Source organism: Aquarana catesbeiana, linkage group LG02 (genome assembly GCF_042186555.1).
Source record: "Aquarana catesbeiana isolate 2022-GZ linkage group LG02, ASM4218655v1, whole genome shotgun sequence".
NCBI lineage: Eukaryota > Metazoa > Chordata > Amphibia > Anura > Ranidae > Aquarana > Aquarana catesbeiana.
In genome coordinates this window covers 71,999,065-72,026,608 of record NC_133325.1, presented here as the reverse complement: position 1 = coordinate 72,026,608, position 27,544 = coordinate 71,999,065, and the positions used below count along the sequence as shown (strand labels likewise).

Sequence of the window (27,544 nt, the reverse complement as noted above, 5' to 3'; positions counted from 1 at the left end):
CATCCTTGGTGTCAGTGGGAGGAATAGTGCCCCATCATTGGTGTCAGTGGGAAGAATAGTACCCCATCATTGGTGTCAGTAGGAGGAATAGTGCCCCATCATTGGTGTCAGTAGGAAGAATAGTACCCCATCATTGGTGTCAGTAGGAAGAATAGTGTCCCATCATTAGTGTCAGTGGGAAGACTAGTGTCCCATCATTAGTGTCAGTGGGAAGACTAGTGTCCTGCCGTTGGTGTCAGTGGGAGGAATAGTGCCCTATTGGTATCAGTGACAGGAATCTTATTTTTTTTTTTCTTTTTGTTCCCCTAGACCAGTGGTCTCCAAATTGTGGCCTGGGGGTCGGATGTGGCCTTTTGCTTGCCTTTATCTGGCCCTTGGGGCATTATTCCTCCCACTGACAGCAACAACGTAGCATAATTTACTTTCCAGATCCGCCTCCCTGCAGGTAGACTGGTCCCCGCAGCTTCTTCACCCCCACGCTCCAATGTTCTAAGTTCCTGACATCATCAAGACCAGAGCAGGGTCCATAGCCCTAAATTGGACATGATGACACCAAGGAACAGTCCACTGCTGGAGAATGGGGATGTACCACTTGTCGCGCATTCTGAGGCTCACCTAAGTAAAAACGACATACCTTCCGCAATGAAGAGCCTGTTCCATGGCAGAAGATAGGAAAATTTGTTTAATTCCCCTTTAGTACATAAACATCAATACCTACTTGTCTAGTAGTTTTATATATATATATATATTATGTTGATTTTTTTTTTTAAGAAATTGAGTTTTTCTGCAAGGTCACATGGTGTGTAGTCGATGGGAGATTTTACAGACACATTTTCAACATATTTCAGAATTTGCTGAGTGTTGGAATGTGTGTGGCGCTAGACGTTGTGGTTCCCAATGGCCTCATAAAATGTAATAAAGAAATGTAAAGAAGAAGTATTTACATGGAGCCGCTCTGTCCGCTGCATGTATAGAGGATCTGTGTGCAATGGGGACACCGTGCCGCTACGGTGAGAAAAGTCTGTCTGGTGCACTGGCTGGTAATGACTTCTCCGGGAGGAGCTGTGCGCTGGATTTACGAATAAACAACACCGACGATCTAAAGAGACCCTGACACCAGACCACCAACTATTCCAACAACAATCTTCCTATAAGATTGGATGTGCTTTTAACACATTTTAGGCATGTTCTATACCTGGAAAATCCTCCCTTGTGATTTCCTGCACCACATCACAATTCACGTGAAACACTGCAGGTCTCAATGTTATAAGGTGTCAATAAACACACCCTCCTGCCTTCATGCCTGAGATAAGGGAAGATGGATTCCAGGAGGTAATTGCTACATGAATTATCTGCCCTTACTCAAGATGGCCAGAAATGGGAGGGGGTGTTTTCTCTGCAAAAAGGCTCCATGCACACTAGCATTTTTAAAGCTCCTAATAGCTGTTATTAGCATTTTTTTCCTGCTCCTAGAAGCTAAATAATGATACCCTATGTGTCCATGCACACTTTAGGCTATTAGCATTTTTTGAGCTTCAGCGTCTAGAAGCAAAAAAAAAAATAGTTTTTGTGAGCGTTTTCCTGGCAGAAAAAATGCTAGACACTCCTAAACGCTACTAGGCGCATTTAGCACTTGAGCGTCAGTTCATTTCAGTGTTTAACCACTAGCCGACCAGCCGCCGTTATTATATGGTGGCGGGTTGGCTTGTTCCTGCAAATCGCCGTAGGTGTTCGTTGGCACCTTCAGGGGCAATAGCAGGCGCGCGCACGTGCCCACTGCACGGCGGGGGGACCTGATGCGTGTGGCCGGAGGCCGCGATGACCGCCGGCCACTTGCGATCGCGGGCACGAGAGCCAGAACGGGCATGGGTGTGTGTCTAAACACACACCCATGCCCGTTCTGACAGGAGAGAAGAGACAGATCTGCTGTTCCTACTAATCAGGAAAAGCAATCTGTCTCCTCTAGTCAGTCCCCCCCCCCCCACAGTTAGAAACACACAGTGAGGGAACACATTTAACCCCTTGATCGCCCCCTGTTAACTCCTTCCCTGCCCGTGACATTTACACAGTAATCAGTGCATTTTTTTTAGCACTGATCGCTGTATAAATGTCAGTGGTCCCAAAAAAGTTTCCAATCTGTCCACTGCAATGTCGCAGTCCCGCTAAAAATCACAGATCGCCGCCATTACTAGTAAAAAATAACTAAGTAATAAAAATGCCATACATCTATCCTCTATTTTGTAGATGCTATAACTTTTGCACAAACCAATTAATATACACTTATTGTGATTTTTTTTTTTTTTTTTACCAAAAAATATGTAGAAGAATATATATTGGCCTAAACTGGTAAAGAAGTTTGTTTTTTTACATTTTTTGGGGGGATATTTTTTATAGCAAAAAGTATAAAATATATATATTTTTTTTAGATTGTCTTTTTTTTTTTTTTTTTTGTTTATAGCGCAAAAGATAAAAACCGGAGAGGTGATCAAATACCACCAAAAGGAAGCTCTATATGTGGGAAAAAAAGGACGTCAATTTTGTTTGGGTAAAACGTTGCACGACTGCGCAATTGTCAGCTAAAGGGACACAGTGCCGAATCACAAAAAAATGGCCTGGTCATTAAGGGGGAAAATCTTCCGGGGCTGTGGTGGTTAAAATAAATTAAAGTGATAGTTAAAGGTTCAGTGTTTTTCAAAAAAGCAAAAACAAAGCTGTCCTAATTACCTGCTCTGTGTAATGGTTTTGCACAGAGCAGCCCCGATCCTCTTCTTATCGGGTCTCCCGCCGGTGCTCCTGGCTCTTCCACCTTGACCAGTGTTCCCAATAGCAAGCCGCTTTCTATGGGGGACACTGCTGTCTGCCCCACTCTATGCGTCCATAAGACACCCTCCCCCCGCTCTCTCCTCATTGGCTCACTGGCTGTGATTGACAGTGAGCCAATGGCTCCAGTTGCTATGTCTCAGCCAATGAGGAAAGAAAGAGCCAGGACAGCCGAGGCTCCCATGCACGTCGCTGGATCAAGAGAGGGCTCAGGTGAGTATTAGGGGGCTGAGGGGGGGAGCATCACACAGAAGGTTTTTTACCTTCTGTAAAAAACATTCAGCCTTTACAACCACTTTAATGTTTTGGCCAATGGATTGAATGAACACCCGAACGTTTAATGCCGCGTACAGATGATCAGAATTTCCGACAACCAAACCGTGGATTTATTTCCGACGGATGTTGGTTGAAACTTGTCTTGCATACGCACGGTCGCACAAATGTTTTTGGGAAATTCCGATCGGCAAAAACGCGCTGACGTAGAACACGTACGACGGGACTAGAAAAAGGAAGTTCAATAACCAGTGCGGCTCTTCTGTTTGATTCCGGGCATGCGTGGAATTTTGTGCGTCGGAATTTCCGACAACGGATTTTGTTGTCGGAAAATTTGAGATCCATCTCTCAAATTTTTGTTGTCGGAAATTCAGAGAGAAAATGTCCGATGGAGCCTACACACGGTTGGAATTTCCGACAACAAGCTCACATGGAACATTTGTTGTCGGAAATTCCGATCGTGTGCGCGCAGCATTACACACCTAAACACATTTGCAAAAATGGGCTTTAGGTGGATTTCTTACGCTGCCAGGAGAAAAGATCTGGGCAAACGCCCAGTGTGATGATGAGGCCTACAAATCTGGGAGTGGTAGCTGCTTTGCATTAAAGTGTACCAGTTACTTCTACAAACACTATTAGTATTTAGTAGAATGTTCACCTTACTTAATCTTCCAGGGCAATGTGAGGATATGCCTAGCACTCCGTATTTACTCAGCGGCTGGATGAAACTCCTTTGAAACCATTCCAACGGCTTCTTGATTTGTTTTCATGAATCAAGGTTGTCTGCTTTTGTGTCCTTTCTTTTATCAGCATATGTTTTTTAAAAAAAAAGCTTTAATAAAATAAAATAAACACAATTTTTTTTCAATACTCTTTGAAATGTGCTAAGATGTGGTTGAATGTTTTCAAAAGAGTGACAAGATTGCTGATGTGGCAAACTTTAGTTAAACATTCCCACATTCTTCCCCCTTCTCATCTACAGAAAGTAGATCCGACTTTCTAGACCCATGCCATTTACTTTTTTAAAACAGAGTAATGAGAAACATTAAAGAGGTTGGGCACCTCTTGGATTGGTGACAGGCCATTTTTCTCAGGGGATGAGTAAATATCAGGGTCTTCCCAGGAAGATTTGCACATAAAACCACGAAAGACTATTACTCATTGTCCATTGGAAGCTATGGTTTCACATACTAATGGAAATGTGTTTCTAAAGTGGACATCCTTTGACACTCTTTTGCCACGTACACACGAGCGGAATTTCCGTCGGAAAAATCTTGAATGGTTTTTCCGATGGGATTCCGCTCAAGCTTGCCTTGCATACACACGGTCACACAAAAGTTCTCTGAACTTTCGACCGTCAAGAACGTGGTGACCTATAACACTACGACGAGCCAAGAAAATGAAGTTCAATGCTTTCGAGCATGCGTCAAATTGTTTCCGAGCATGCGTAGGAATTTTGCGCATCAGAATTGGTACAGACGATCGGAATTTCAGATCGGAACTTTTTCTGACCGAAAAAAATCTTTTGCTGGCTGGAAATTCCGCCAGCAAAAGTCCGATGGAGCATACACACGGTTGCATTTTCAGACCAAAAGCTCTCATCTGACTTTTTCTGGCGGAATTTCCGCTTGTGTGTACGGGGCATATGTCCTTGATGCAGAATAAAACCCAATGTCCCTGGCTCTCAACCCCAAAATTACGACTCCACCTAACATCTTTAACCCGTGGTATGTACCTGCACTCAAAATCCTCTAACCTCATGTTACATTTCATACCCCAAGCCCTCGTTACCCCTTTTCACCAGAAGGCTTCCCCAACCCAAATCCTACAACCAGGTATCTTAAAGGGTAAGTTCACCTTTTTACAGAAAATGAAAACGGTGAACCAACTCCAAATATCTTTGACACACATAGTGGACGTGATGCCCCGAACTGCCGGTGTAGCATTCTCTACACCACAATACACAGCATTGCAATGAGCATCTATCATAATGCTTGCAATGGTAATAGCTCATTGGTCAGCACAACTATGTGACCGTCCTGTCCAATAGGAAGCACATCTGAGGCTTATTCTTTCGGTAAGTTGTCATAGAAGAAAGAAGTGCTTCTCAGTAGTCATCGCGGTCACGTGGTCATGCTGACTGTGTCCCAAAAAGAGTAAGTAGAGGACAAAGGACTAGTCACCAGAATTGCTTGTGGTCCCCCTGCAGTTGATCTTTTTAGCCACAATGACTGATTTACCTTTCCTAGTTCTGCAGGGGGAAATTTACCAAAACTGGAGCAACTGTGCATAGTAACCAATCAGCTACTTCAGTTAAGCTTTAAAAAATAAAGCTTGCTGCTGATTGGTCACCATGCACTGCTGCTCCAAATTCTTTCTAAACCAGTCTTAGTAAATTATTGTGCTTGTCAGAAAAAGGAAAGTATCAGGGCTTTGCTTCATCAGAGCTGCCCCAGTAAGTACTGGTGACCTGTGACATAATATGAAAGCAGAATCAATAGAGGTGGGTACAGCACGGATCAAAAGAATGAATGTAGCAGAAACAGGGAGATCCTTGCACTACTGGTCATCAGGTACAGATTCCTCTGCAGCAAGGAGAACAGTGATGCAGCACAGTAGGGACATTACATCTCACTCCAGATCTTGTGAGACTAGATCAGGGTTCTCCAAACTTTCTAAACAAAGGGCCAGTTTACTGACCTTCAGACTGTAGGGGGGCCGGATTTTTGCTTTTGGGAGTAGAAAAGGTCCCGATGTCAGTGGGAAAAAATAACGCCCCATCGTTATGTAGCATAAGGCTGTATATTCTGTAATATTTAAATTATTTTTGGCAAACTCATTCAATGAATCCAAGCTCTGCAAGCGAGATATCATGCACTGCATTGATGCAGTCACACAATTTCACAGTAACCATGAGATAAACCAAGTTTGTTTCTATGTACACTACAAACTGTATGATTAAATCGGTTCTGATATCGCTGTTTTACGAACCTGACAGCTTATTATTCTAAATAGGAAGCCTTCATTTTGTTTGCAAATACTAAAGATTTAAAGAGCACCTGTCATTTCAGATCCATCATGGCAGCACCTGTTAGCGGGCATCCACTCACCTGCTGTCACCACGTCCCTCACCTTGTTGTGTCACTGCCGCCATCACTAGCCGTCCCATTAAAGTGAATGGGACTGTTGGTGAGTCAACACCGGGTCAGAGGAGGAGCCACTGCGGGACAGAGATGACAGTTGCTCTTTAAAAATTATGATTTAAATGGACTTTATTTAAATCAAGCCTTTTTACTATTGATTTAAATTGTGATTTAAATTGACTTGATTTAAATCAGATACTCCCTGAGAAAAATGATACATATTGTAATAAAAGCTGTTTACTACGTCTGGGATCCCGTTCAAATACCAGGTCTGGACGAAATTTGACGCGATGATCGCAAGATCAAATGCAGTGACAAACGATTTTTCAGAATTTTCATGAACATTCGAACATAACTCTACCGGTGTATGGCCAGTCTTAGAGCACAGGAAGTACAGTCGGTGTAGATATTTAATTTAAAGAGAAGGAGAAATGCCTTGCGCTGCATAATCCATGGAATCGTGTTTTTGCAATGAAAACAGGAAGACAGCTTCCTCTCACGTTTTCCTGTGGAGGATACGCTTTTTTTTTTTTCTAATACTTTGAAACAGCAAAGGAACTATTTGTTGAAGGTCATAAAACACAGTAAAAGGGGGGTTAGCGGCATGGATTATATATTTCTTCTCTTCACACTGGTAAATTGGCAACGGAAATGGTGGTTTATATAACGCCTCACCTTCCTAAACTTAGCGGGATGTATATTCTCGTAATAAATAGTTTACATAAAAATATTTTCTGTAGAGCGTAGAGATGATCTGCTTGAGATCGGATTAGTATTCATTTTTAGAGGAAGAGTCCATAAGTGATTTAAAGTATTTGTAAAGGTCAAAGGTTTTTTTAAAGGGTTAGTTCATCTTTACAGAAACCTGCCAATGCAGATAAAGGACTTCTGTAGATAAAAAAAGGAACTGTGCAGCTCTGACTAAAGCTGAATAATGCCCTTGCTGTAGGCCATTTATGTATTTCCTAAAGCCTGACTGGAATACTCCCAGGACTTTGCTAAGATGTGGCTAAGTGAGGCCTAGTCGATACTGCTTATCTCCTCCATCACAAGAGTGAGCTTTTTCTCTAATTCCAACCTCCTCACATGCACTTTCTCTTCCCTGATGCAGTAGCTCTGAGCTCAGCCTTTAACTTCCTTGCGCCCGCCGGCCATCATATGACGGCCAGGTGGCGCAGCTCTCGTTCTGGGCGGGCATCATATGATGTCCTCCCAGAACGACCGCTCTCGCACGCCCCTGGGGACGCTCATCGCGGCGATCGTTGGTGCGATGTGTCAGTCAGACACATCGCTACACCGAACTCGGTAAAGAGTCTCTGGCTCTTTACCACATGATCAGCCATGTCCAATCACGGCTGATCACGATGTAAACAGGAAGAGCCGTTGATCGGCTTTTCCTCACTCGCGTCTGACAGACGCGAGTGGAGGAGAGCCGATCGGCTGCTCTCCTGACAGGGAGGGGTCTGTGCTGATTGTTTATCAGCACAGCCCCCCTCAGATGCCCGCCCAGGACCACCAGGATGCCCCCTGGATCACCAGGTATGCCACCCTAGACCACCATGGACATGTCTATCAGTGCCCAGGCAGCTGCCAATCAGTGCCCATCCCAAATGCCTGCAAGTGCAGTCAGTGATGCCTATCAATGCCATATATCAGTGCCGCCTATCAGTGCCCAGCAGTGCCGCCTATCAGTGCCACCCATAAGTACCCATCAGTGCAGCCTTTCAGTGCCACCCATGAGTGCCCATCAGTGCCGCCTATCAATGCCCATCAGTGCTGCATATCAGTGCCGCCTATCAGTGCCCATCAGTGCCACCTCATTGATGCCACCTCATCATTGCCGCCTTATCAGTGCCCGTCAGTGCCGCCTTATCAGTGCCCATCAGTTAAGAAGAAAACATACTTATTTACAAAATTTTGAAACAGAAGAAAAACTTTTTTTTTTTTTTCAAAATTTTCTTTTTTTATTTGTTTAGCAAAAAATAAAAGCCCCAGAGGTGATCAAATGCCACCAAAAGAAAGCTCTATTTGTGGGAACAAAATGATAAAAATTCTGTTTGGGTGCAGTGTAGCATGATCGCGCAATTCAAATTAAAAAATCGCGCAGTCATTTAAACAGCGCTGAAAGTTGAAAATTGGCTTGGGCAGGAAGGGGGTGTAAGTGCCCTGTATTGAGGTGGTTAGCAGAGTGCTCCTGTGGTGGTGGAGGTGAGCAGTAACGACTAGTCCTCACGTAGCAATTTCCAAGCAACATCCTGGGAGTATTCCAGTCAGGCTTCATGAAGTGCATAAATTGCCTACACCTATAGCAAGGGCATTATTCAACCTTCGTCAAAGCTGCACAGTTTGTTTTTATCCCTCATCTGCATATGTAGTTTTTTTGTTAAAGGTGAACTGAAGATCGCACGGACCGAACAGTGGGAGGTTTCACAAACACTCCGGGTGGCTGCAGCCACTGTGTGTAAATCTGACAAGCAGACTGCCGCCTGTCAGATGAAAGCAGTCCAGCACTTACTTTCACACCCCCCCCCCGGTAACGCTCACCCCCCATGCTTGTGCCCCGTGCCGTAGCGGGTGCCGCCGGGTGGGAGGGTGCTAAGCAGACACACATTCGCTCTCCTCCACTTCTTGTTGTTGACCCAGAAGCGACGTGTGTGATGTCACTTCTGGGTCCCCCTGTCAGTGTCCCGTGTGATAAAAAAAAAAGGTTAAAGCGGAGTTCCACCCAAAAATGGAACTTCCTCTTTAAGGGAAGGTGACCCCCTGACATGCCACATTTGGCATGACATTTTTTGGGGGGGTTGAACCCTCTGTTTAGAGGGTTCCAGCTCCCGCTTCCTCCCGGGGGACCGCGGCGCCGGAAGGAAGTTCACCTCTCCCCACTCCCTCCCTGCAATCTTCTGGGACACGTCACAGGTCCCAGATGATTGCCCGGACAGTCACAGCGCGGCTTGCGCATGCGCAGTGCATGCTCGGCTGTGAAGCCACAGCAGGGCGCCCACAGTGACAATGCCGGCGCCGCAGAGAGGAGGGGAAGATGAGCAGGGCTTCACTCCCCCGCATCGCTGGATCCCTGGGACAGGTAAGTGTCTGATTATTAAAAGTCAGCTGCAGTATTTGTAGCTGCTGACTTTTCTTTTTTTTTTTGGCGGAACTCCGCTTTCAGTTGAAAACATTTTTTTTAAGTAAAGAATTAAAGTCACACCCAAGCATATAAAATTCCCTCCCCCCAAAACTCTTCCGTAACGCTAAATTGATGACCTATAGGGGACTTTTAAAACATCGTCTATAGAAATTATAGGGTACTGAAGTTTGTCGCCATATCAGGGGGCGCCCGCAAATTTAAGGTTTGACATGTTGGGTGTCTATTTACTCGTGCAACCTCATCTTTTATACCTTACCAGAAAATTGGGAAATGTATTGTGTTCGTGTGCCCTAAAATTAGCTTTAGTGGGGTTTTTTTACTGAAATTTTGCGGTAATATCGTGTAACATAAAAAATTTGGAGCTACCACTATTTTTATTTTTTTCAGATCAACCCAGAACAAACCGAAATTGGTAGTGACAAAATCCTTGTTGCTTCTGGTTTCTTTCCTCACAGAGGGGAGTCCGGTACAAATGAATCTTCCTCCCGTCCCAATGCTTCACTGATTGGGGGGGGGGGGGGGGGCTTTCCATGCCCGGTGGAAGTGATCAGACGGCTGTAGGGCCACTTGGATCACTTCTGTATTGTTTGCTGAAAATTTTGAGATATCATCCTGGCACTTCAAACCGAGAACGTACAGGTACATCCTAAGAAGTTGAAGTGGTTATGTATTTAAAGTAGAATTTTTATTTTTTTGAGCTCCATGGTATGGTGCTTCTTGAAATTCTGTAAACCATAAAGTAAAGTGTGAAACCACAGGACACAAAAAAGTGCACATAGGGTACAGTAAAGGTCTGACCTTCAAAGATAAGGACCTCAGTCCCTGAACCCTCCGTGACAAAAGGCTCCTGACAGGGGCAACGCACTCTATGGTCTATCTGGGCAAAAGCCAGGTGGACCTGCTAAACCCAGTCCTCTAAATATTTGGTGGAGGGATCTCCTGAAGAGAGGTCCTCTAGTTGGGGAGTAGTAAAGACCCGAAGGCCAGTATAACTAAAGGCAAAACTGTTACTCTATTAGAAGAGAATGTTGTGTTAGAACCTCTGTCAGGTGTTTGTTGCTGTCTGTGTCTATATTAGGAATATTTGCTCTTTCCAGTTGTCCTGATCACCAATGTCACTAGGAATGAAAGTGAGTGTAAATCCAAAATTTTTAGTTGCCACCAGAAAAGGAATAGAGGGTAAATCTTCCAATAAGGACACTTGTTCCTGTGACTATCTAAGAGGGGATTGCCCACTAATGCCGCGTACACACGATAGGAATTTTGGCCCGCAAAAGACCGATGAGAGTTTTTTGTCGGAAAATGCGACCTTGGTATGCTCCATCTGACTTTTGCTGGCCGAATTCCATCCAGCAAAAGATTGAGAGCATGTTCTCAATTTTTCAGTCGGAAAAAGTTCCTATCCGAAAATGCGATCGTCTGTGGCAATTCCAATGCGCAAAATTCCTACGCATGCTCGGAAATGATTGAACTTCATTTTCTCGGCTCGTCGTAGTGTTGTACGGCACCGCGTTCTTGACGGTCGTAAGTTCAGCGAACTTTTGCGTGACTGTGTGTATGCAAGATAAACTTGAGCGGAATTCCGTCGGAAAAGCCGTCATATCTTTTTCCGATGAGAAATCCGATCGTTTGTACGCGGCATAAGAGGGGAGATCTCCCTGATGGGACACAAATGGCAAAAAAGAAAAAAAAATTGCGTTTAGATACTTCAAAGTAGCTTTTACCTTCTTTGGATGTGTTGAGGGAGTTTTAATTCTGTAGGTTTTTTTTTTTTTGACATTTGTGTCCAATCAGGGAGATTTCCCCTCTTAGGGAGAAATCCCCTCTTAGATCTTGACTGGCCTGCACAGAGTCCTGACCTCAACACAATAGAACACCTTTGGGATGAATTAGAGCGGAGACTGTGGGCCAGGCCTTCTTGTTCACATCAGTGCCTGACCTCACAAATGCGCTTCTGGAAGAATGGTCAAACACTCCCATAGACACACTCCTAAACCTTGTGGACGGCCTTCCCAGAAGTGTTGAAGCTGTTATAGCTGTAAAGGGTGGGCCAACTCAATATTGAACCCTATGGACTAAGACTGGGATGCCATTAAAATTCATGCGTATGTAAAGGCAGGTGTCCCAATACTTCTGGTAATACCGTATATGTGAGTTAGGGACCTTAGATTGCAAACTCCTTGAGGCGAGAGGCTGATGTGAATGTACATTATATATGTAAAGAACTGCGTAAATTGACGGCGCTATATAAGTACCTGTAATAATTAAATAAAATAAAAATATTGTTTGGGGTCACATATAGTAAAACATACATTAGAACACAGGCAAATACGGAGACTTCAGAAAAAAAGCTTCACCAAAGTGCATATAATCGCATTGCATTCCAACTGCCCCAGATGTAAGGTAGATCACATGTAAGGCCCAATGGCTCCATCCTCTCCCCACTCCCTGCTTTGTCTTATGGCGTTCTCGCCGTTCTGTACTAAAAAGTCCTCATAACTTACTAATGTATACAAAAGGAAAGATTCACACACTTTTTCTTGTTATTTAATCCAGCTAAGTCAGTACATAGGAAGTTTTAAGTGGACAGGCAAGATTTGCGCTCCCCCTACACATTTCCTGGGAATACTCGGCTCTTATCAGACTTTGCTACTATTAAAATTCGATTTATTTGACAAGCATTACTGGCTCCTGACCAGAGGAGCATTCACAAAGACTTGTTACACAGGGAAATACTCTTTATATTAAAGGGTAAGTCAGCCAAAGCTCAAATGTTCATTTTGGGTGGATGCTGGTAGCTGAATTTCTCAAGCACTTTGGGTTATGGGTATATGCCCCCTAGGCTTGATTCACATCTATGCATGTTGCTTTTGAGTGTTTTTGCTGTGCTTTCTGCGTTTTTTTTTTTTTTTAACCGCAATTTTACCATAATTCGCTTTTGGTTTTTTTTTTTTTTTTGCTTTCCATGCACTGTTTATAGCCGGTTGTAAGGAGCGGGCCGGAAAGCCGGCCACTGCGTCCTAAACAACCGTTGGGTCATCAGCAGTGTTCATTTTGGCAGCAAATTTCGACTTAGTTTTAGTCTAATGGGGCGTACACAGGGTCGGACTTTTCGGCTACAAAAGTCCGACAAACTTTCAACGGACTTTTGGCGGACTCGCGGCAGACTTTCTAACGAACGGACTTGCCAACACATGATCACACCAAAGTTCGACGGATTCATACGTGATGACGTACGACTGGATTAAAATAAGGAAGTTGATAGCCAGTAGCCAATAGCTGCCCTAGCGTGGGTTTTTGTCCGTCGGACTAGCATACAGACGAGCGAATTTCTGGGTCCGGCGGAGTTACGACGTAAAGATTTGAAGCAAGTTCCAAATCTAAAGTCCGTCAATTTGCGACTGGTAAAGTCTGCTGAAAGTCCGGCAGAAACCCACACACTGTCGAATTGTCTGCCAGCTTTGGTCCGTCGGCGTCCGTCAGACTTTTGTAGCCGAAAAGTCCAACCGTGTGTACACCCCATTAGTTTTAGGACTAAAATGCCATTTTAGTTTTAGTCTTCTGCAATTAGTTTTAGTCGTATTTAGTCGACTAAATCTCCAGGACATTTTAGTCGACTAAAACTCATTTTAGTCATCTAAAATCTAATGGGTGTATTTAAATAGTAATGCATTATTTAAGCATTTCTCTACAATTTCCAAACTCATTGTATACTGGTGGAGTGAAACATCTAATATGTTATTACTTATGGTATTGAGGTATGAACATGCACTACAGACCAGTGTTAATTTTGACGTCAAATTTCAGTTTGGGTTTAGTCTTAGTCTTTTGACTAAAATGGCATTTTGGTTTTAGTCCCATTTTAGTCTTTTGACTAAAATTACATTTTAGTTTTAGTCGTCTTTTTGTCATCTCAATTGTTTTAGTAGTATTTTAGTCGACTAAAATGGTATTAAGTTAGTTGACTAAAATGTTTTAGTCGGTTTCAGTCGACAAAATTAACACTGTTCCTGCCGCCAGCATCCTAGCAACTGATGACACTGTGCAGCCCTGCCGCCAGGGTCCTAGGAACTGATGACACTGTGCAGCCCTGCGGCCAGGGTCCTAGGAACTGATGACACTGTGCAGCCCTGCCGCCAGGGTCCTAGGAACTGATGACACTGTGCAGCCCTGCCGCCAGGGTCCTAGGAACTGATGACACTGTGCAGCCCTGCCGCCAGGGTCCTAGGAACTGATGACACTGTGCAGCCCTGCCGCCAGGGTTCTAGGGACTGATGACACTGTGCAGCCCTGCCGCCAGGGTCCTAGGAACTGATGACACTGTGCAGCCCTGCCGCCAGGGTCCTAGGAACTGATGACACTGTGCAGCCCTGCCGCCAGGGTTCTAGGGACTGATGACACTGTGCAGCCCTGCCGCCAGGGTCCTAGGAACTGATGACACTGTGCAACCCTGAAGCCAGGGTCCTAGGAATAGATGACACTGTGCAGCCCTGCCGTCAGCATCCTAGGAACCGATGACACTGTGCAGCCCTGCCGCCAGGGTCCTAGGGACTGATGACACTGTGCAGCCCTGCCGTCAGCATCCTAGGAACTGATAACACTGTGCAGCCCTGCCGCCAGGGTCCTAGGGACTGATGACACTGTGCAGCCCTGCCGTCAGCATCCTAGGAACTGATAACACTGTGCAGCCCTGCCGCCAGGGTCCTAGGGACTGATGACACTGTGCAGCCCTGCCGTCAGCATCCTAGGAACTGATAACACTGTGCAGGTCTGCCGCCAGGGTCCTAGGGACTGATGACACTGTGCAGCCCTGCCGTCAGGATCCTAAGAACTTATGATATTGTGCAGCCCTGCTGCCAGCTTCCTAACAACCAACAATGGGAGAAAGGGGTGTCAAAAATGGCTGCCTCCAGCCCCAGCATGAAGATACCCACTTTTGTTTTTAACTTACACATGCTGTGTTATGACGCAATGCCGCCAACTTCTGGTGGATGGGCAGCATTGTGCCCAGCGGCATTTGTGCGCATGCACGGTAAGTTGCTGCCTAGCAATGCTCTGCCTCCTGGGATAGCTATGGCATAGAAATCCCAGGCAGCATGGCCCAGTGTAGGCCAGACACCAAGAAGTGCTCACTTGCAGCACAAAAAGACACTAAATGGTAAAAATTACAATATATTTTCTTAGTATTTGTGTAAGAGGGAGGGACAAACAAAGAAATTGTTGAGTGATTTTAGTTCCGCTTTAAGGCCATACATGGCTCAAGAAAATCAGTCTCCTCCGCAGACTATTGTAATCAGATATCTAATAGTATGCAGTTATTGTTCACCCAACAGTTCAACCACTGGATGGCCAATGGTGCTTGTAGGGCCACCAACTGTTCAAATGTTGGCTGTTTTAGCAGGAAGAGTCCAAAATGCAAGCCGTCTGTGTGGACATTTAGTGAATAAGGTGAAGCTAAGTGAAAATTCAAAGAATATCCAATCATGTGCTAAGAAAAGAAAAAAACAGGATTTTAGCTCACGCATGATTGGATGATTGAGGTTAGCACAGCATCATGCCATTTGCTAAGCTTTAAAATGAATGCATAGTGAATTATCATTAATTCATTAATCATTTAGAATGAATGGCACTCTATCACACTAACGCACTCAGGACCCCTTACAAAATTTAGCGTCAGTAATACAACACACGTCCATGGGCAGGTGCGTTGGGGTGGCATCCATATTAAATCGCACCAATGCACTTAAAGAGTAAGTGAGTAACTCCACTTTTGTTGAGAAAAAAACATTCCCCTCTGGGTGATCTATGTACATTGCAGGGATTTTAACAAACTTTGTTGTAGATTCCTACCTTTTATTATTCTGCAGAAATAGCTGTTTGTTTCTACGTGTCCATGTACAGAGTGAATTTAATGTGAGTGATTTTTATCATTATCAATCAGCTGCTGCACTTGCAGAGTTCTAATGAGGAAAGTGTCAGGGTCTGTATCCCTGTAGATGTGATTTCCCTTGGGGAGTATCTCACCAAAAAAATGACATGTTGGTTGCAGGGGATGCCCAAAATCTGACTTGTATTTTGGTGCAGACTTCTGGGAAATTCAGTAAGCCAATCACACAAGCAGGAAATTACATTTCTGGGAGCATTCTGTACATCACCTCTAGGTAGCCATATTGTATTGCATTATACAGAAAATTACAGAGCTGCAGATTGAAAAGGAAAGGTCATTTTTAATAACATTCAATTACAGTGGAACCTCGGATTACGAGCATAATCCTTTCCAGGAGAATGCTCGTAAACCAAAGTACTCGCGTATCAAAGCGAGTTTCCCAATTGATGTGAATGGAAATGAAAATAATTCATTCCGCATTGACTTCAATGGCATGCAATACCGCATGCGGCCAGAGGTGAGAGGGGGGCACCAGAGAGCCTTGAAAACGGCCGGAAAGGCCCAAGGACACTTCGGCTGACCTTGGTTTGCCGAGGTCAGCTGAGCTGTCCTTGGGCCTTTCCGTGCATTTCCGATCGGCTGCGATCGGCACCGCTCGACTCCGGTGCCCCCCCACCTCAGGCAAAACGCGGTACTGCACACGCTTTGGCCTGAATCGTGCTCGTTTCGTGAGACAACACGAACAAACTGAGTTACTATTTCTAAAAATACAGTGCTCGTATTGCGAAACGCTTGTTAACCTTGTTACTCGCAATCCGAGGTTCCACTGTACAATATGATTTGTGTAGCAATTGTATATGCTATAATATTTTTTTTTTTGTTTGCTATTTTATTCCCACAAAAGTGGAGTTGCCATTTAACAAGCATTGCTATGTGTCAGAGTAATGCAATTATTACTGCAACTAGAAGGTGTGATTGGGCCCTAAGGAATGCTATCTTGGCAGTTCAAGTGTTTCTGAAGCTGATTGCTACTTTGTTTACACTGTAGCAATGCACAGTTATGTTTTTCCTATTGAAGCTGCTGTATTGTGATGCTTTGGAAGTTTCTACTTAGGCTCCATGCACAGTAACAGCTACATTTTTTTTGCCCCTAGAAGCAAATAGTGTTATTATATGTGTCCATGCACACTATTGTAAGCTAGAAACGTTTTTCCAAGCTTCAGCTTCTAGGAGCAGAAAGAAAACTTTTTTTTTTGCGCTTTTAGGAGCGATTTGCCAGCAAAAAAAAAAAAGCTGGCAGCTCCTAGAAGCTCCTAAATGCCGATAACTTCTGCTAAGCACCTGTTTCCAGCATTTTTTATTTCAGTGTATAGCTGGCTGTTAAGGAGCGGGCCAGCAAGCCGGCTGCCGTGTCCTTACCAACAGATCAGCGCAGATATTTGCCAGCACACCAAGAATCGTCACAAAGTGGCGTCCAAACGGGTAGTTTATTGCATGATCACAATACAAGAAAGGTGCAACATTTCAGAGTCACGCAGGACCCCTTCATCAGACATGCCTGACGAAGGGGTCCTGCGTGACATCGAAACGTTGCACCTTTCTTGTGTTGTGATCATGCAATAAACTACCCGTTTGGGCACCACTTTGTGCCGATCCTTGGTGTGCTGGCAAATATCTACGTTGTGACTTGAACCAGTATCCGGCTGGTTGTTGCTGCAGCACCCAAACCTCTAGAGCTTATACCAGGGACGTGTGCGATGGGCATATGAAGTCTTTCCAACAGATGACTCACCAGCTGTCAGTGGGGTTCCCCGCTGACAGCTAAATGTAAAGAAAACAGTTTCCAACAATACAAATTTAGACGAGAACCGCCTTTCTAGGTCTGGTACTGATTTTAGAGGAACCCCATACCAAAAAAAAAAAATGGCATGGGGTCCCCTTCCAAATCCAGACTTTGATAAGTCACCCACCACACTCACACAACCACCGGGCTTGTTGTGGAGAAGAGGCCCTTGTCCTCACCTACATGGGGACAAGGTGCTGTGGAGGGCATGGTGCATTTGAGGGCATGTGAGCTGGAATGGTCCGCCGCTTGCTCATCCCACCCCCCCTCTTTCCTGCATGCTCGAATAAGGGTCTCGTATGCATTTTGGAGGGGGCCCCACGCCATTTTTTTTTTTCATTTAGGTGTGGAGTTACCCCTTAAAATTCATACCAGACCCAAAGGGCCTGGTATGGATTGGGGGGGGACCCCCATGCTGTTTTTTTAGTACTGGCAATCTTTTAGCTCAACTATTGAGTCATCTGTAGTAAAGGACGTGACGGCCCGCTCCTTAACAACCAACTATTCACTGGTTGTTAAGGACGCCAGCGGCCGCCCACTCCTTAACAAAAACTCTACAGCTCCTAATAGGGCTGGGGAAAAAATCGATTTAAATCTTGAATCGAGTTGAGAGGTCAAATCGATTCAAAATTTCAGCAAATCGATTTTTTTTAGATTTTTTTTTTTCACCAGGACCGGTGCTGACACCGCGCCGTTCCTGAGGAGCTGCGGACAGGAGTTTTTAGGTTAGGCCGTGGCTTCGGCCTAGTTTGCGAAAAAAAAAAAACATGATTCGAATCGCGAATCAAGTTTTTCGTTTAAAAATCGCAAATTTTTTTTTTTTTGAGAAAATCGCCCAGCTCTAGCTCCTAAGCACTTTGGAAAACGCTCCTAAACACAGCAAAAACACTAAATATTAGCAATTTTTTATCCAGCGTTTTCTTAACGATTTTTGAGCATCTAAGGTGCATGGAGCCTTATAATGGACTTTTCAATAGTTTGTCTGACATATTTGCAATATACAGCAGCGGTATCATTTAAAAAAAAAAAAAAAAAAAAACTGGACTTCAATAGTTAAAAAGCCAATTTTGAGCTCCAGTCCAGTGACTTTGTCTAGGCTAAGATGATGTCATCAGTCTGCTGCTGGCAGGAGGAAGCATTCCTTCAGTCTCCTCCTCCCCAGTGATCAGGCTGGAGCAATGTGACTTTTCAGCAGGTGTAAAAGAGAACGGCTGCAGCAGGGGCTGATCTGTATAAGGGCAGTTCACATTGGTGGTGTCTGATCCAATCAGCAACAGGATTTGTGAACAGATCCCCCCAGAGTATTTTGGCCAGGCTTCATGGGTAACCGAAAAAGGCCTACATGTATGGCATTTGCATTAAACAATATTTTTACTAGGGGTCGACCGATACCGATTTTTCAGCTGCCTCTCAGGCCAATGGTGGATATCAGGTGCCAATATTCTGTAGACTTTTTATTTTTACACTGTCCTTTAAAAAAAAACATTTTTTTTTAATCACTGTTATTGCTGTCACAAGGAATGTAAACATGCACACTGGACGTTTTTACAGCTGCTGTTTTTGGCTTCAGACTTTTTTTTCTACAATCAATTAACTTCCCATCATGTTATCCTATGTGTCCATGCACACATATGCTGTTATCAACTGTTTTTGGCTGGGGCGTTTTTTGGCTTTTTCAGCTGTAAAAAGGCTCTAACGTCAAAAAAGCTGATAAACGCTCAAAAACGCCACTCACCAGCTTTTTTTACGTTTTTGATCCATTGAAAAAAAAAACGCTATTGCAAAAACATTGAAAAATGTTGAAAAACTCACTGCAAAGCTACTGGCATTTTTATAATGTTATTTTAACGTCCAGCGTGCATGAGGCCTTATAGGCAGCACAGGTACTCTTTATGGAGGGATCGGGGATCTATAAGACCCCCCCAAACCCCTCCTCTGCACTTAAAAGTATTCAAAACGTCAAGATCTGAGCTTTTGAATACTTTCAATTTTTTAAAACAGGCGCCCTTTGGATGCCAGCAATCCGGAAGTGATGTCATGACATCGCTTCCGGGTTACTAGATCCGAGACCCAAACAAAGCCGATCTGCCAGCAGCAGCGTCGGCTAGTCGCTCCGGCCTCCCGGTGAGACTGGCGTCCTGGGAGGTGCGGCAGGAGGGGGGGATGCTGAGCCGCATTGGTTGTTATTACAAGAAAGCTGACCGTCCGCTCTAAAGAACGTTACCGGGGTGATGACTGCAGCTGCAGGCATCACCCCAGTAAAACCCCTTGAAGCATTGTCGGTAACATCTAGGGTTGCCACCTGTCTGGGATTCACCCGGACAGTACGGGTTTGGAATCATGCGTTCGGGTTTTAGGGTTTTATTCAGACTTGACTATGACTTCCCAGCAGGGTTGCTGGCTGCAGTTGTCTAAATTGAGAGTGTCTGTTGCACTCTTTCATGTTGCCCAAAGCCAGCACTAACAATCTCCCCCTCCCAAACACACACAGACGGGAGAGGAGAGAGGGCTCGATCTGCACCTCTTCCTCCCGCCCCTACCCCTCTGTGTCTGCCCTCACTCCAATCCCCCAAGGCTGTGCCTCAGAAAAGGAAAGTGGGGGCTGGAAATTTGAAGTCCAGCAGCCTCAGATATATCTGGATGAGAGGTGCTGACTGCCAAGGGGTGAGTGAGCTCACCATCCATCCCTGTCTGTGACTGAAGTCTCCCCCATTCTCTTTCCTGCCTCTGAGTGAGTACGCTAAGGGAAATCAAGTGTTCTCAGAGCACCCCTTACATCAAAGTTCCCCTTTACACAAGAGGCCACAGTGTTCCCCCTTACATCAGAGTCCTCTTTATACATCAGAGTTCTCAGTGCTCCCCCTTAAATCAGGGTTCCCAGAGCATCCCTTATGTTGGAGTCCCCAGAGTTCTCCCTTACATCAGAGTCTGCAGAGTCCCCCCTTACAGTGAAAGGGAACTCTGCGAGTTCAGATGTAAAAGGGAAACTCTGTGGACTCTGATGTAAAGGGGGACTCTTGTGATTAACTTCATATGATTAGAAATGTTATTTAATAGCAAAATATATGTATAGTTTATACTACAAAAAAAATTGCTGCGCGCCGCTAAAATGTTCGGGTTTGCCTTGAAGAAAAGGTGGCAACCCTAGGAACATCAGTAAGTTTGTGACTGATAGCGATGCTTCAAAAAAAACGTGAATATCGGCTGCACTGATAATCGGTCGACCACTCGTTTTTAAAAATGGCACAGTGTACTCTAACCCACTGGGGATCCCTTGTCTGCACTGTACTGTTTATATAAAAGGTGACATTGAGCCTTTAAGCAATTGTTGGCCCTTCAGAGACAGTTGGCCCTTCCGGTCACGTGACCACTTGGAAAAAGTTATTTAAAAAAAAGAATTGCCAGGGGTTACAAACCTCCTTTTCCCTACCGTATCGAAAATAGAAAAAAAAAAGTTTTGCCTTTTTACATAGTTAGTAAGGTTGAATAAAGACACCAGTCCATCCAGTTCAACCTGAGCGAGTGGGGTGAGTGTCTACAATTGTCCCTATCCCTGTACATTGTGTCTCTTTAAGATGCTCATCTATTATATTATTATTTATTTATTATTATTATTTTTTTTCTACTTTAAATAGTTTGGAATGAAATGCTATGTTTTAGCAAAATTTTGGGCTGTTTTTTGGAAACGTACCCTCTTTTTAAATTAAATTACTGCGTTCTGAATGTGGAGGTGTGTCAGACATTTGTGAACACAGCCAAAAACTGCACAGGCATCATGATTTATATGACCTTGTCATCTCTGAGTCGGCATTTCGGCCTACACATATAAATTCATCATATGTCACCATATACGGCAACAGTATATATATATTTTTAAACATGTTCACCTTTTATCATTATAAAGTGTCATTCAACCCTCTTCTTGTGAGCCCAGGTTGTCGTGAACATTCTCTCGGGGGGGCGTACCATTACGCTGACCTGGGCTCATGATGTCACTGAACTGGCTTGAAAATTGCTGCATTAAAGGTATAATGTGAAATTAAAACAAAGTACTTCTATGGAGGAGGGGAGGGCCGAGATGGGGAGCTTATGAAATATGGAGTTAGGCTTTAAAGGGTTGGTTCATTTTTACCATAATTTTCCTTTTATGCAAGTAAATTTCACCTGTAGATGAAAACAAACTGCAGCTTTTACTAGCGTTGGATAACACCCTTTCGAAAGGTGTAAGTCTCTTTTATGCACCTCCTGAAGCCTGACCGATAAACTCCCAGAGATGAAGGGGAGGTGACGTCACGCTCTCCACCTCTTTCAATCAGAGAACTCTTTGCATGCATACAGACAATGCAAAACGTTTTCTAAATATCACCCGTGCCGAGCAACCAACTGGCATCCTCCTGTGTTCAAAATGCATCAGACCGGCTGCTCAGCACCGATTCTGAAAGCAAGTGAAGGTCACTGGAGTAGTGGTGTCTACTTCAGAGATTTCCAGCTTCCAGGGGTATCAACCAGGTATGGTATATACAGCGGATAAAATAAATATTGAACCGTTTTTCTAGGTAAATATATTTCTAAAGGTGCGATCGGCATGAAATTTTCACCACGTCGGTAACAACCCATACAATCCATACATACAAAGAAACCAAAACAAATAAGTTCAGAAATGAAGTTATGTGTAATAAAATGGAATGACTCAGTGAAAAAGTATTGCACAAATGAAGAAAGTTAGGTGCAAAAAGGCATTGAAAGCCAAGACACCAGCTGAAATCTAACAGTAATTAGAAAGCAATTCTGCTCCTTGTCAGTGCAAATTATTATCATTTGGTTCAGTCGCAACTGGCCTATAAAAAGGTGTGTCATTACCAAGGTGTCACACAAGAAACATCTCATGATGAGTAAAAGCAAAGAGCTCTCTCAAGACCTTTGAAACCTTATTGTTGCGAAACATACTGATGGCATTGGTTACAGAAGGATATCTAAACTTCTGAATGTTCCAGTGAGCACTGCTGGGGCCATAATCCAGATGTGGAAAAAGCATTTTACTAAAACCGGCCACGACCAGGTGCTCCTCACAATATTTCTGACAGAGGAGTGAAAAGAATTATCAGAAGAGTTGTCCAAGAGCCAAGGACCACTTGTGGAGAGCTTCAGAAAGACCTGGAATTAGCAGGTACAATTGTTTCAAAGAAAACAATAAGTAACACACTCAACCGCCATGGCCTGTATGCACGCTCACCAAGCAAGACGCCTTTGCAGAAGAAAAAACATGTTGAAGCTCATTTAAAGTTTGCTGCACAACATTTAGACAAGCCGATGAAATACTGGGAGAATATAGTCTGGTCAGATGAGGCCAAAATTTACCTCTTTGGATGCCATAATACACACCATATTTGGAGGTCAAATGGCTCTTCACATCACCCCAAAAACACCCAAATACCCACAGTGAAGTTTAGAAGTGAGAACATCATGGTGTGAGGCTGGTTTTCAGCATATGGTACTGGCAAACTTCTTCATATCATTGAAGGAAGGAAAATGTACCAAGACATTCTTGATAAAAATCTTCTGCCATCTACCCGGATGATGAAGATGAAACAAGGGTGGACATTTCAGCAAGACAATGATCCCAAACACAAAGCTAAGGAAACTCTCAATTGGTTTCAAAGAAAGAAAATCAAGCTGCTAGAATGGCCCAGCCAATCACCTGACTTGAATCCAATAAAAATCTATGGAAAGAACTGAACATCAGAGCTCATAGAAGAGGCCCACAGAACCTTCTAGATTTGAAGACTGTTTGTGTGGAAGAATAGGCCAAAATCACACCTGAGCAATGCATACGACTAGTTTCTTCATGCAGGAGGCGTCTTGAAGCTGTCATTACCAACAAAGGATTTTGTACCAAGTATTAAACACATTTCAGGCTGGGTTCACACCATTGCAAATTGGATGCGGGATCCCTGCATCCAATTCGCAATAGCAGGAGATTTTGATTGGCTCTCTAAGGAGCCGGTGCACATATCTCCGCAGCAGGTCCGATGCTTTTTTGCAGAAAAATGCTGTGCGTCTTTTGGTCTGTTTCAGGTCCGACTTCAGCCCACAATTTGGGCTGAAGTCGGACCTAAAATGGTGAACCAGCACGCACTGGACCCCTGCTGGGAGACGGATGTAGCAATGATGTGAACCGAGCTGTAGTTAGCGTGTTTAATACTTTTTCCCTGTGTCATTCCATTTTATTACACGTAACTTCATTTCTGAACTTATTTGTTTTGGTTTCTTTGTATGTATGGATTGCATAGGTTGGTACCGACATGAAAATTTCATGTCAATAGCACCTTTGGAAATATATTTACCTAGAAAAATGGTGGCGTGCTCAATACTTATTGTACCCGCTGTATATACAGTGCCTTGCAAAAGTATTCACCCCCCTTGGCTTTTTACCTATTTTTGCAAAAGTATTCACCCCCTTGGCTTTTTACCTATTTTACCTGTACCACTCTGTGTGATTTGAGGCTAGGACGGAGGTTCACCTTCCAGCAGGACAATGACCCCAAACACACTGCTAAAGCAACACTTGAGTGGTTTAAAGTGGATGTAAACCCGATTTTTTTTTTTTTTTTATCATACTGTAGAGTATAAGATTTCCTATCATTTGAGCCTATTCTTGCCACACAGAGTTAATCCAGCTCTGAGCAATCCTCTTTTATTGTTCAGTGAGAAAAATCTTGACAAACTGAGAAAAACTTTGTCAAATCCTCCCCCTTGCTGTGAGTGACAGGTGATTTACATCTCGTGCACTAGCCTAAGACGCATTATTTTTAATTCCCTCCCCCACTTCTTTCTTCAGCAGCTCTGCAAGGATTGGCTGTTCCACACCTCACCATGATTTGGCATGCTGAAGTCATCTGATTACTTTCCTGTCTTTTCACTGGATGTTAGAGATCATAGCAGAAGTTCAGTGTAAGAAATACACAGGAGAAAATGCATACTGACAAGGGGAGTGTAGAGGTGGGCGGGGAGTCTACTGACATCATGACTCCACCCACCGAGCTCCAGACAACAGACCCACCCACAGAATATGCAGTTTTTCGGGTCTCATAACAGACAGAGGGGAGACATTTGACAGGTAAAGATACATGCAGGAGGCATGTATATCCTTATAGATAACCCCTATGGCAGTAGTTTAGAAAGGATGACATTGGGTTTACATCCACTTTAAGGGGAAACATGTAAATATGTTGGAATGGCCTAGTCAAAGCCCAGACCTCAATCCAATAGAAAATCTGTGGTCAGACTTAAAGATTGCTGTTCACAAGCGCAAACCATCCAACTTGAAGGAGCTGGAGCAGTTTTGCAAGGAGGAATGGGCAAAAATCCCAGTGGTAAGATGTGGCAAGCTCATAGAGACTTATCCAAAGCGACTTGGAGCTGTGATAGCCGCAAAAGGTGGCTCTACAAAGTATTGACTTTAGGGGGGTGAATAGTTATGCACGTTGACTTTTTCTGTTATTTTGTCCTATTTGTTGTTTGCTTCACAATAAAAAAAAAAAAAAAAAACACCTTCAAAGTTGTGGGCATGTTCTGTAAATGAAATGATGCAAATCCTCAAACAATCCATGTTAATTCCAGGTTGTGAGGAAACAAAGCACGAAAAATGCCAAGGGGGGGTGAATACTTTTGCAAGGCACTGTAGTTACATTGGTCCAAGCTGAACCAATGTAACTATGTAAAAATATACCATGCCTGGAATTCCTAATAAAAGACCCTCTCATTCCGAGCACATTATCATGGAGGGCAGTAGTTCAGGGTCTATTTAACCCGTGATTGACTGGAAATTGTGCCTTGTTAACGCATGCTTTTATGGCAACTTTCATTATGCTGTATTTCCTTTCTGGCTGCTTTAAAATAGAATTATTTTTATATTACGGCGCAACAAACCTAACAAAAAAAAAAAAAGAAGCAAAAGTCCCATAAAAATGGAACGCAGTTTCAACATGTAATGATTATCTCCACATTTTCTTTTTCAGCTGGAGTTCTAAAAATGAATAGTGACATGAGAAACTCAGTTTGTAAAGAGAGACAATTACGCCCGAATGTCTGTGGTTTCATGTATATTATGTAGCACAATCCGCCTTCTAAGCGCACTGTACTCTGCCCGGTACTGTAAATATGGCTCTGACAATGAATTCATTAAAGTTTGCAAAAAAAAAAAAACTCTTCATTGAGGTTTGTTGAGGCTAAACCACAAACTACAAAGTCATTGTTGATAGAAGAGGTTAGCAGATCGTGAGAGAATGGAGAGGCGCGGAACGATTTGTTTATTTGATATAATGTAGCGCTGCTCCAGAGACGAACGAATGCAGGCACTGCATGCTGTGTGTAACAGCTTGCTTACTTTATTATAAACCATTCCCACTTAGTGACCGAATGGGGGATCTGTGTGTGGGATCGCGGCGGTAGCCATGGGCAGGGTTCTGGTGGAGAAAAACTCCAGTTTTGTTATAGAAAATCTATTATCACAGCATACACTTTCATTCTAGAACAATAGAAGAGCTCACTTCGGTTGGGATTTTTCAGGCACGTAACAATACCAGTGTGACCTCTTTGCTTGTGATAAACATACAGTGGGTATAGGAAATCAATCACCCTCCTTTAAAATAATCACATTTTGTTGCTTTGCAGTCTGAAATAAAGACAGACACAGTTTTTGTTTATCCAGCTGTAATTACAACTTATAACATGTAAGTGAAAGATATAACACCAACATGTCAGAAAAAAAAACAAAAAAAAACTGAAACACTGAGTTGGAAAAAGCATCACCCCCTATGTGTCAGTGTTTTGTTGAACCACCTTTTGCTTTACTTGCAGCCTTTAAGCAGCGTACACACTGGTCTGACGGACCGAGTCCGGCGGACAATCCGATCGTGTGTGGGCTTCATCGGACCTTCAGCTGACTTTTTCAGTTCAAAATCTGACGGACTTTTGATTTGGAACATGCTTCAAATCTTTACGTCGTAACTCCGCCGGACCCAGAAATCCGCTCGTCTGTATGCTAGCCCGACGGACAAAAACCCACGCTAGGGCAGCTATTGGCTACTGGCTATCAACTTCCTTATTTTAGTCCGGTGTACGTCATCACGTACAAATCCGTCGGACTTTGGTGTGATCTTGTGTAGGCAAGTCCGGTCGTTAAAAAGTATGTTGAAAGTCCACCAAAAGTCTGTTGAAAGTCCATCGGACCAGTCCGGTCGAAAAGTCCACCCGTGTGTACGCCCCATCAGTCTGTTGAGATATGTCTCTACTTACTTTTCACATCTAGACTTTGCAATATTTGCCCACTCTTCTTTGCAGAACTGTTCAAGTTCTGTTAAATTTGATGGTGACCGTTTGTGGACTGCAGTCTTCAAGTCATTTCACAGATTTTCAATGGGGTTTAAGTCTTGGCTCTGACTAGGCCATGTAAGAACTTTCACCTTTTTCATCTTCAACCACTGTGTGGTCATTTTTGCTGTGTGCTTTGGGTTATTGTCATGTTGGAAGGTAAACCTTCTTCCCATTGACAACTTTCTGGCAGAGGGCAGCAGATTCTCCTCAAGAATTTGATGATATTTTGTCCCATCCATTTTTCCTTCTATCCTGACAAATGCTTCAGTCCCTGCTGCAAAGAAACACCCCATAACAGGATATTACCACCTCCATGCTTTACTGTAGGAATGGTGTTATTTGGATGGTGAGCTGTATTGGATTTCCGCCAGACATAACGTTTGGTGTTGAGGCCAAATTTCATTTTAGTTTCATCTGACCATAATACCTTTTTTCCATCTGGCCTCAGAATCTTCATGGTGAGTTTTGGCAAAGCTCAGTCATTACTGCATGTGGCCTTTCCTGAGGAGTGGCTTTTTTCTTGCTACCCTCCAATACAAGCCACATTTGTGGAGAATTTGTGATATTGTTGTCAAATGCACACGATGACCACTCTTTGTCATAAATTCCTGCAACTGCTTCAGAGTTGCTGTAGGCCTCTTGGTAGCCTCTCTGATCAGTTTCCTCCTGGCTCTTTCATACAGTTTGGAATGACGTCCTGATCCAGGGAGGATCTATGTTGTAACAAATACCTTCAACTTCCTAATAATAGACTTTACTATGCTTCTAGACATTGATAAAGCCTTTGCTTTTTTTCTTGTATCCATCTCCTGACTTGTGCCTGTCCACAACTTTATCCTGGAGATCCTGGTGACAGTGCCTTGCCACACATAGTTAATTGTTTGCTTCAGTTGCACTACCAGGGACTGAAATGCTCCAGGAAAGCTCTTTTCATGCTGAGCTAATCAAAATGACCACAGCTGATCACAACTGAAAGTCAAATGACTTTGTGTGCCATTGAGAACGTGATTAGCATCACCTGATTGAGTTTACAAGTCAGATATTTATGAATACTTCTG

General features: G+C 43.7%; 1 protein-coding gene across 1 annotated transcript in view; it reads left to right on the top strand.

The window, feature by feature from the left end:
• The window catches only part of MAML2 (mastermind like transcriptional coactivator 2), a 262,658-nt gene that overhangs the window by 85,161 nt on the left and 149,953 nt on the right, over positions 1-27,544 (top strand). The window lies entirely within an intron of this gene.